The sequence below is a fragment of the Dermacentor albipictus genome, unplaced genomic scaffold, assembly GCF_038994185.2.
Source record: "Dermacentor albipictus isolate Rhodes 1998 colony unplaced genomic scaffold, USDA_Dalb.pri_finalv2 scaffold_13, whole genome shotgun sequence".
NCBI classification, from domain to species: Eukaryota; Metazoa; Arthropoda; class Arachnida; order Ixodida; family Ixodidae; genus Dermacentor; species Dermacentor albipictus.
The window spans coordinates 13,864,111-13,871,564 of record NW_027225567.1 but is presented as its reverse complement, the minus strand read 5'-3'; the positions used below and the strand labels follow the sequence as shown (position 1 = coordinate 13,871,564).

Genomic DNA, 7,454 nt, shown 5'->3' with positions numbered 1-7,454 from the left:
ATGGCAATTTGTTGCTTATGGCAACAAAATCCAACATCCTTTGAAACATGCTCACTTGCTGTCTGATGCACAAAATGAAGAACGTTGCCTTCTCTAAATTTATTAGCAACAAGAAAGCCACTCTGAAAGCAATTACATACATATACAGCAACACACACAAAAACCTACAAATGGGAGAAAAAACACAAACTATGCTAACAATAAAAGAAACCAGGCACCCAACAAGTGTTACATGTTACTCATGTAGGCAAATTCAACCTGAGTTAGAGAGATAGATGGTCGACTCCTGCACTCCTGTGCATGCATCTGGATATATTCAGCTACTCTTTCTGTATCATAACTATCCCCATGTTTGTGAAATCTGGTGTACAACTGCAAGAACAATGATGGCTTGACAGGTGGTTCACCTTTCAATGAGTTCTATAAGGAGGATGCATCAACTCTTCCAGCCAATGTACACATTACCACATGGAAGCAGCAGCTTATAAACAGCACAACACCATACAGCACAAATTATATATTTCCCACGTGTTATTAAACTTACATCATTAAAGTACATTAGAGTTGGTGCTAGGGGCTGGTGCACAATATATGCATATACTTTAAACAATCATAAATAAGGCAGGAGCTTGGAATATGATTGAATATTCTCGAAACTGCTTTGATAATACAAAAGTCAAGGCTTTGTTTTTGGCATCACCCACTCCGATTCGTTTTGTTTTTCCAATTGAAGCATTGGCAAGGTTTGTGCCATCCGCTTCGACCGTGATTTTTTCTTGTTCGCGCACGGCCATGACTGTAATACAAGAAAATCGCCCCAGTAACGCAGCGGTCCCTTCCTACTTTTCATATACTTTACCGCAATACATTACGTAAGCTTCAGCGCATAGCATGACTGTATTGCGGCAAAGCTGATTTCATGGAACTGACATTATGTAACGGACCTTTCGTCCTTCTGCTGCTCGCATGAGCATAAGCTCGCAAAACCACAAAATAAAGACTTGGCTTGCTGCTGGTTGATTTTCTAGCTAACATTCCGAGACGTCCACGTTGTTAACACAAAAATCGGTGAAGTTTCTCGCGCTTGTACGCGCTTCAAAAGGCAGCGTGACAACCTATAATTAAGGCAGTCATAAGCGGCAACGAAATCCACACAAGGTACATCAACTTCCACAAGGCTACTGGGCAACGCCATCAATAACTGGCACAGGGGCCACCCAGGAGCTGGCAAACGCTGCGATGACATCAACACAAACCACGTCGCTTTCCACAAAGCTATTGGGCAACACGATCAGTCACAGGCACAGGTGAAGTCCGCAAAACACTACATAGGCAGAACTACTACGGCCATACTCAATCACTTCGCCACAAGCTCTCACATTTGACGACATCGAACAGCCACAATCACTTCTCCACAGTCACGGGCACAGGCGAAGACCGCACGGGCAGAACGGAAGCATCGATTCGGGGCTGTCGTCGCGTTCATCGCTTTAGCGCCACTTATTTAAAAATAATATACGGAGCCAAGCCAAACCATTATTTAGCGTATATTTTTAACGCTTTCGGGCCCTAAGGCACTATAACCAAATTTCTTTCTCTATGCTATAACGCTTACCCCCCCTTTCCACTCCTGCGACCGGGTCGCAGCAACGGCGGCCGCGGCCTTAAGCGACTGCTGGGCGTGACGCTCGCCCTCTTTGATTACTACACATCTTAAGAATAAGCAGCATAAAATAAAGCCCCCGCTGGAGAGAGCACCGTGGCACTTTTATAGGGAAAAAGTTGGTTGAAAAGCGGAATCGCCGTGCACGACCGCTCATTTGCGGTGTAGCTGCAGCCTCTAATCAAAAGACTAGCTAGACATGTCATTCAAGTGTATTTGACATAAAATATTGTGCGGGCAGCCAAAACACAGTTGTCAAAGAGCGACCGGCACAGGCCAATCGGGGAAAACGACCTACCGCAGAGATGGCATCGCAGGAATAGACGACGCGCGCTGCGTGAGAGATACGTCACTGCAGCGCCGACAGTACAAAGACACCGTGGAGTCTCCAGAAACTCAAGTTGAAGTGGTAGAGCAATGTTCTAGAACGTCTAAGGCGTCAATATAATCGCGAACAGAGCTTTAGTAACCGAGAAATTGAGGTAAATGCATGACACGATTTGAGACCCCCCAGCGACATTCCGGTACTAGCCCCCTAGCCCGATGACGAAAGGACTCCTCATAATTTGTGTTACTAATACTCAACTACTCGTATTAAAAATATCATTTCATTCGATTATAAGACGGGAAAAAATGCTGCTTGTCTACGTCTATTCGATTCTAAGAAAAAAATATGGCTGTGGCTTAGCTAAGGTTAAGCCCAGGATGCGAAGCATACTAGCCTTTATTTTAGTTGTTGAACCACTGTTTAGCCTGGTGAACTGCTGTTGCTTGGCTATATTTGGTTCGGCTAGACGAAGAAACAACTCATGCGTTACTCTGCTTCGCCTTCAAGAGTGGAACGCGACAGCGTTCCCGTCGACCCGCCAAGTGGTGTAAGAAAATGGGCTACGGCGCAGCGACTACGCGCCCCGCATTGGACGCGGTGAGCGTCGAGCAACGCAGCGTTCGGAGCGGCAACGAAATGTGCGCCTGAGCAAGCGACGCACGCCTAGAAACAGCTCGTTTCTAAGGCAACACCGCATTCACTAGGGGCGCTTTTGTACCGCTTTGAAGCATCGTACTCGTGGCTCAGTGGTAGCGTCTCCGTCTCACACACCGGAGTCCCTGGTTCGATTCCCACCCAGCCCATCTTGCGAGAGTTGAGCCAAAGCCACCTAGAAACAAGCGCAGCTGCTTATATACCGCCGCGACGCCGCGAGCGACGGCGCGAGTTGGAGCCCCGTTTCTCCTCTGTCGTGACGTCACGGTGTCACGTGTTATGGCATGGGGTCAAAGGTCATTGAAGGCGACACCGCCGCGCCTGAGGAGCTGGGTTGAGCTCTCGTAATATGCTTCGCATAAAATAACATTTTGACGTTACCCTTCAGTAATATGCATAGAGTTAGTAGAACAACTCTAGAGGAAAAGCTGGGCCGGAAAAGTGGGAACCTCTAGGGCGCCGCCCTGTTGCTACTGGTCAATGTGGCCAGCGCAATTACTATTGAAAGAGCTGAGAACACGTACAGGTCACCTTATGCTTTGTCACCTAAAAACGCATACCTGATGGCTTTATGAAGGTGGTACGTTAATATTAAGTTTACAAAAAGCGATCGCTAAGTCCGTGACTTATGTAAATCACGATGTACGCATTCATGCAATAAAGGATGACGCGAATTTCGGTTTCGAATCTGTTTTTTGGATGCGTAGTAGTTTCGTTTGACATGCGATCGCGCGTCGACATCGGACGCTATGACACACTCGTGCCTTATGTGCCACCGAAGCCCGGAAGTGGTCTGGCATATACCTTCACATGTAAGTAAACGAAGTTATCTCCTTGTTGAGAATATCACGCGAGTAGGCAGCTCTTGTGGTACATCACAATCGTTCGAGAAGCGTCACAGTAGAGCATTTTTCTGCATGCGGAGCGGTGTTTTTATTTGCAGGTTTCCCTTCAGTAGGAAATTGCTGGACAGGCGGACCAGCGCACCGGAATTGTACTGGCGAAGCCACAAGCAACTCAAAGAATCTGTTTAATTGTTGCACGTTGAACAATCATGATTCTACAAAGGCCACAGCAGAAAAACAGCCTGATGACCGAGTATTTCTGTGCCACGAAGTAATCAAGAGGCGAGTGCCTAATGCGGACGAAATAGAGTGCATCGAGACTTAGAACGACAGAAAGCTGAGCTAGTTCGTAAGGATTCATTATGCAAAACAGAGGTGAGGCGTGCAGACAGGACACAAGAGTAGAGAAGTGGGCGGCGCGCGTGTTGTTTGCTTGTAAATACTCTACTCTTGTTTCCTGTCTGCACGCCTCACCTCCGTTTTGCATAACGAGTGCATCAAGCCACATATTAATAGCTTAGGCGTTTTATTAACTGTGCAATATTTTCAACACTTCCTTGCATGCCATTTCATGTGGCATATCTTTTCTGGTCACAAATTTGTGCAGCGAATCTATTTGCATGATCGACTCCGGGCCTGTGGGACCGTTCACTTGCATTTGATGCCGAGTCTTTTACATGTACCCATAAACTGCAGATATGCACATCAGATCCCTGCGAGCACTTTCAAAATTCAATTATTTTCGACAACAGGCACATATGCAATACTGACATAATCCGGAATACCACTAAGCAGCTGGGACACATTTTTGTTGACCATACCCGCAGGTAAAATAAGTACATCATGTGGACAGCTCCAGCTCATTTTCCTTAAGTCAGTGTGTACAAGGGTTATGCAAAAATAATTTTTTTCTCGCGCACCGATTATTTTGCTTTATAAGCAAGAGAACCCACCATGTTAGTGTAACGCATCTTGTGCATCACACTAATATGTGCTTTCATTTACCAAGTGAGATGAGTTACTTTTATGGCTCATTCAGTCATATCACACTGCAAGCTGCATTCATCAATCTTCAATGGGATTTTGCAAATGTTTAATGAAACATGTTTCCCTTTTATGCAGGTATGCAATGGCAAGCCCTTCCGTGTGTTCCAAAGGTAAAATTTAAGCTCTAAATTAAAGAAGACATTTCTAGTCAGAAACAAGCAAAAATAGTGAATGCAGAGCATCAGAAGCCCAAGGTACAGAAATTATGAGAAGTGTCGAATGATTTTAAGGAAAGAGTCGTATTTAAAAATGCAAGACCCTTTAGTGGAGGTCAAGCAAGTCAATATAGGTAGAATACTCTGCAAAATTATGCGAGTGAGGGGATGTCAAACAATGGGTCAGGAAATGCATTGTTTTTCTGCAAAACAAAAGCTGATTGCCATTACATAAGTCACTTTAGCATCATGATAAATTCAGAAATAAACCAAAAAACAAGACACGCAAAAATAAACAAAACATTTAATGATATTTCAGCAGAACTTTTTGTTGGGCTAGTTGGTGCATATTACTGAAGTACTATAGCGCCAAACAGACGACACAAGAAGAAGAGACACGGACATAAGCGCTCGTCCGTGTCTCTTCTTGTGTCGTCTGTTAGGCGCTATAGTACTTCAGCCATTTAATGATGCTCTCTCCACACTGGGATAAATAAAAACAAACACATCACATCTAATGTGGACATATCAGATGCCTTGTGAAACATAAAGGAACAATTCAGTTTTGAGCTATGGCACTTGCCGCATAGATGTGGGGGGGCCTTGCACCAATAGTGATAGTTACCACTGCATTTAGAAATTGAAAGCATTCGTGCAGACAAGGATGATTCTTTATATTTTTGGCTACCACTTCAAATGCCTCCACCAAGTGTTACAATGCTGCACGCAGCCATACTAAGGATCTCGCAACAACACCTGCAGGTAAAAAGCAGAAGCAGTCAAAGTGCTGGTGTGTTCTGGACACTATGTTTGAAAACAGCAGCTCCCTCATACAGACTCCGCAAACCAAGAGGCCGTGGAGGCAAATGCAGGTAAGAGGCAATAAGCAATAGCACTGGTATCGACATTCATCTAATTTCTTTTTATTTCGTTTAGGCAGCCAGCACACCTCGAACAGCCACCTTGACTGCGGGTGTGTCACCCTAGTCGCCAAGGAAACATTTGAGGGAAAGTGACAGGCAATGTGAACAGCCACTCCTCCATGTAAACAATACTCTTTCTCTCGGATGACTCCTACGCCTCACCACGCCAGCACACTTGTGCACAAAGATGCCGCAGAGGCACGTGCAGGTCAGAGGCAAGCAGTGGCACTGGTGTCGACATTTACCCAATTTCTTTTTCTTACACTGAGGCAGCCAGCACACCTCGAACAGCCACCTCGACTGCGGGTGTGTTAGTTGATCCCTGTTGTACATGTGCTCATAATAAACTTCAGTAAACTTGAACTTCATAATAAACGTGAAGGCAAATGGTACATTGATGCATTGTATTTTTGAACATTTATTGTACACATACAATATATGTTATACTTTGCAGTGCTACAGAGCGTATTTTGAAGCTTCCCCCTATATTTTGCACCTTTAATTACGTATGTGTTGTGTGGCCCTCAATGCAGTTCATGTTGTAGCAGCTGCTTTGTCTGTGTATCGCACATTGGCTTAAGCTCGTGATATCCACATACTTCTCTCACATATACAAAATAAAGTTCTATGTAGTCCTCAGTGTTACAACAAAAAATGAAAGTAAACAATCCGATCGTGGAATTATGTTTATTACAGTGATTCCTACGACAGTTACTGACAAGTTGACAACTTGAACTGGTCAATTGGTCCACAGCCTCCTCTATTTTTCAAAAATAAAGGAGGCTATGATCCGTCATGGCAAGGAATTGTATGTATACATAAAAAAAAGGGGGTATGTGTGTGTTTGTAGTGGGGGTATAGGATTAGGGCGGTACGAAAAAATGTACCAACACCGTCCTCTAGACCCATTCCGTTGAGGTACCGTAACAAAACGTATTATGCATAAAGTTCATACAACCAACTCTGATATTACTACAGACGCCAGGCGACGCGAGCTACATTTGTCATGATGCATTCGCGACTGCACCAGATGCCCTCCACATTATTCTCGTTAATTGTGCTCACTGCGCCGAGGCAAAAGAAAGACCATGGGCGCAGGTGCCTTTAAAGTATCTCGACCTTGCGAGGCATGGCTGCGCGTGCCAGGGGAGCTGTCCGTGCCGTGTCACCCTAGTCGCCAAGGAAACATTTGAGGGAAAGTGACAGGCAATGTGAACAGCCACTCCTCCATGTAAACAATACTCTTTCTCTCGGATGACTCCTACGCCTCACCACGCCAGCACACTTGTGCACAAAGATGCCGCAGAGGCACGTGCAGGTCAGAGGCAAGAAGCAGTGGCACTGGTGTCGACATTTACCCAATTTCTTTTTCTTACACTGAGGCAGCCAGCACACCTCGAACAGCCACCTCGACTGCGGGTGTGTTAGTTGATCCCTGTTGTACATGTGCTCATAATAAACTTCAGTAAACTTGAACTTCATAATAAACGTGAAGGCAAGTGGTACATTGATGCATTGTATTTTTGAACATTTATTGTACACATACAATATATGTTATACTTTGCAGTGCTACAGAGCGTATTTTGAAGCTTCCCCCTATATTTTGCACCGAGGCAGGTGTGTCCCACCCCTATATTTTGGCCGCCGAGGCAGGTGTGTGCCAGGGAGTGTTCACTCCCTGGCACACACCTGCCTCGGCGGCCCCAAGCTACGTACCGTTCTGCTTCGAGCTTTGATCCCCCCCACTGTCCCTCGGGTGCCCTGGAGTTCCTGCGCCGCCTGCTCTACTATCATCTCAGGTGCTCTCCTGAGACTTCCGTTTGTCGGTTACATGTGCCC

The 7,454-nt window shown here is 45.4% G+C and overlaps 1 long non-coding RNA gene across 1 annotated transcript; it reads left to right on the top strand.

Moving 5' to 3' along the window:
* Nucleotides 1-5,489: 5,489 nt before the first annotated feature.
* Nucleotides 5,490-7,120, top strand: LOC139051610 (uncharacterized). The gene is made up of 2 exons (XR_011509434.1): nt 5,490-5,564; nt 5,629-7,120. It is a non-coding gene; the product is annotated as an uncharacterized lncRNA (long non-coding RNA).
* The last annotated feature ends 334 nt before the right edge of the window (nt 7,121-7,454 follow it).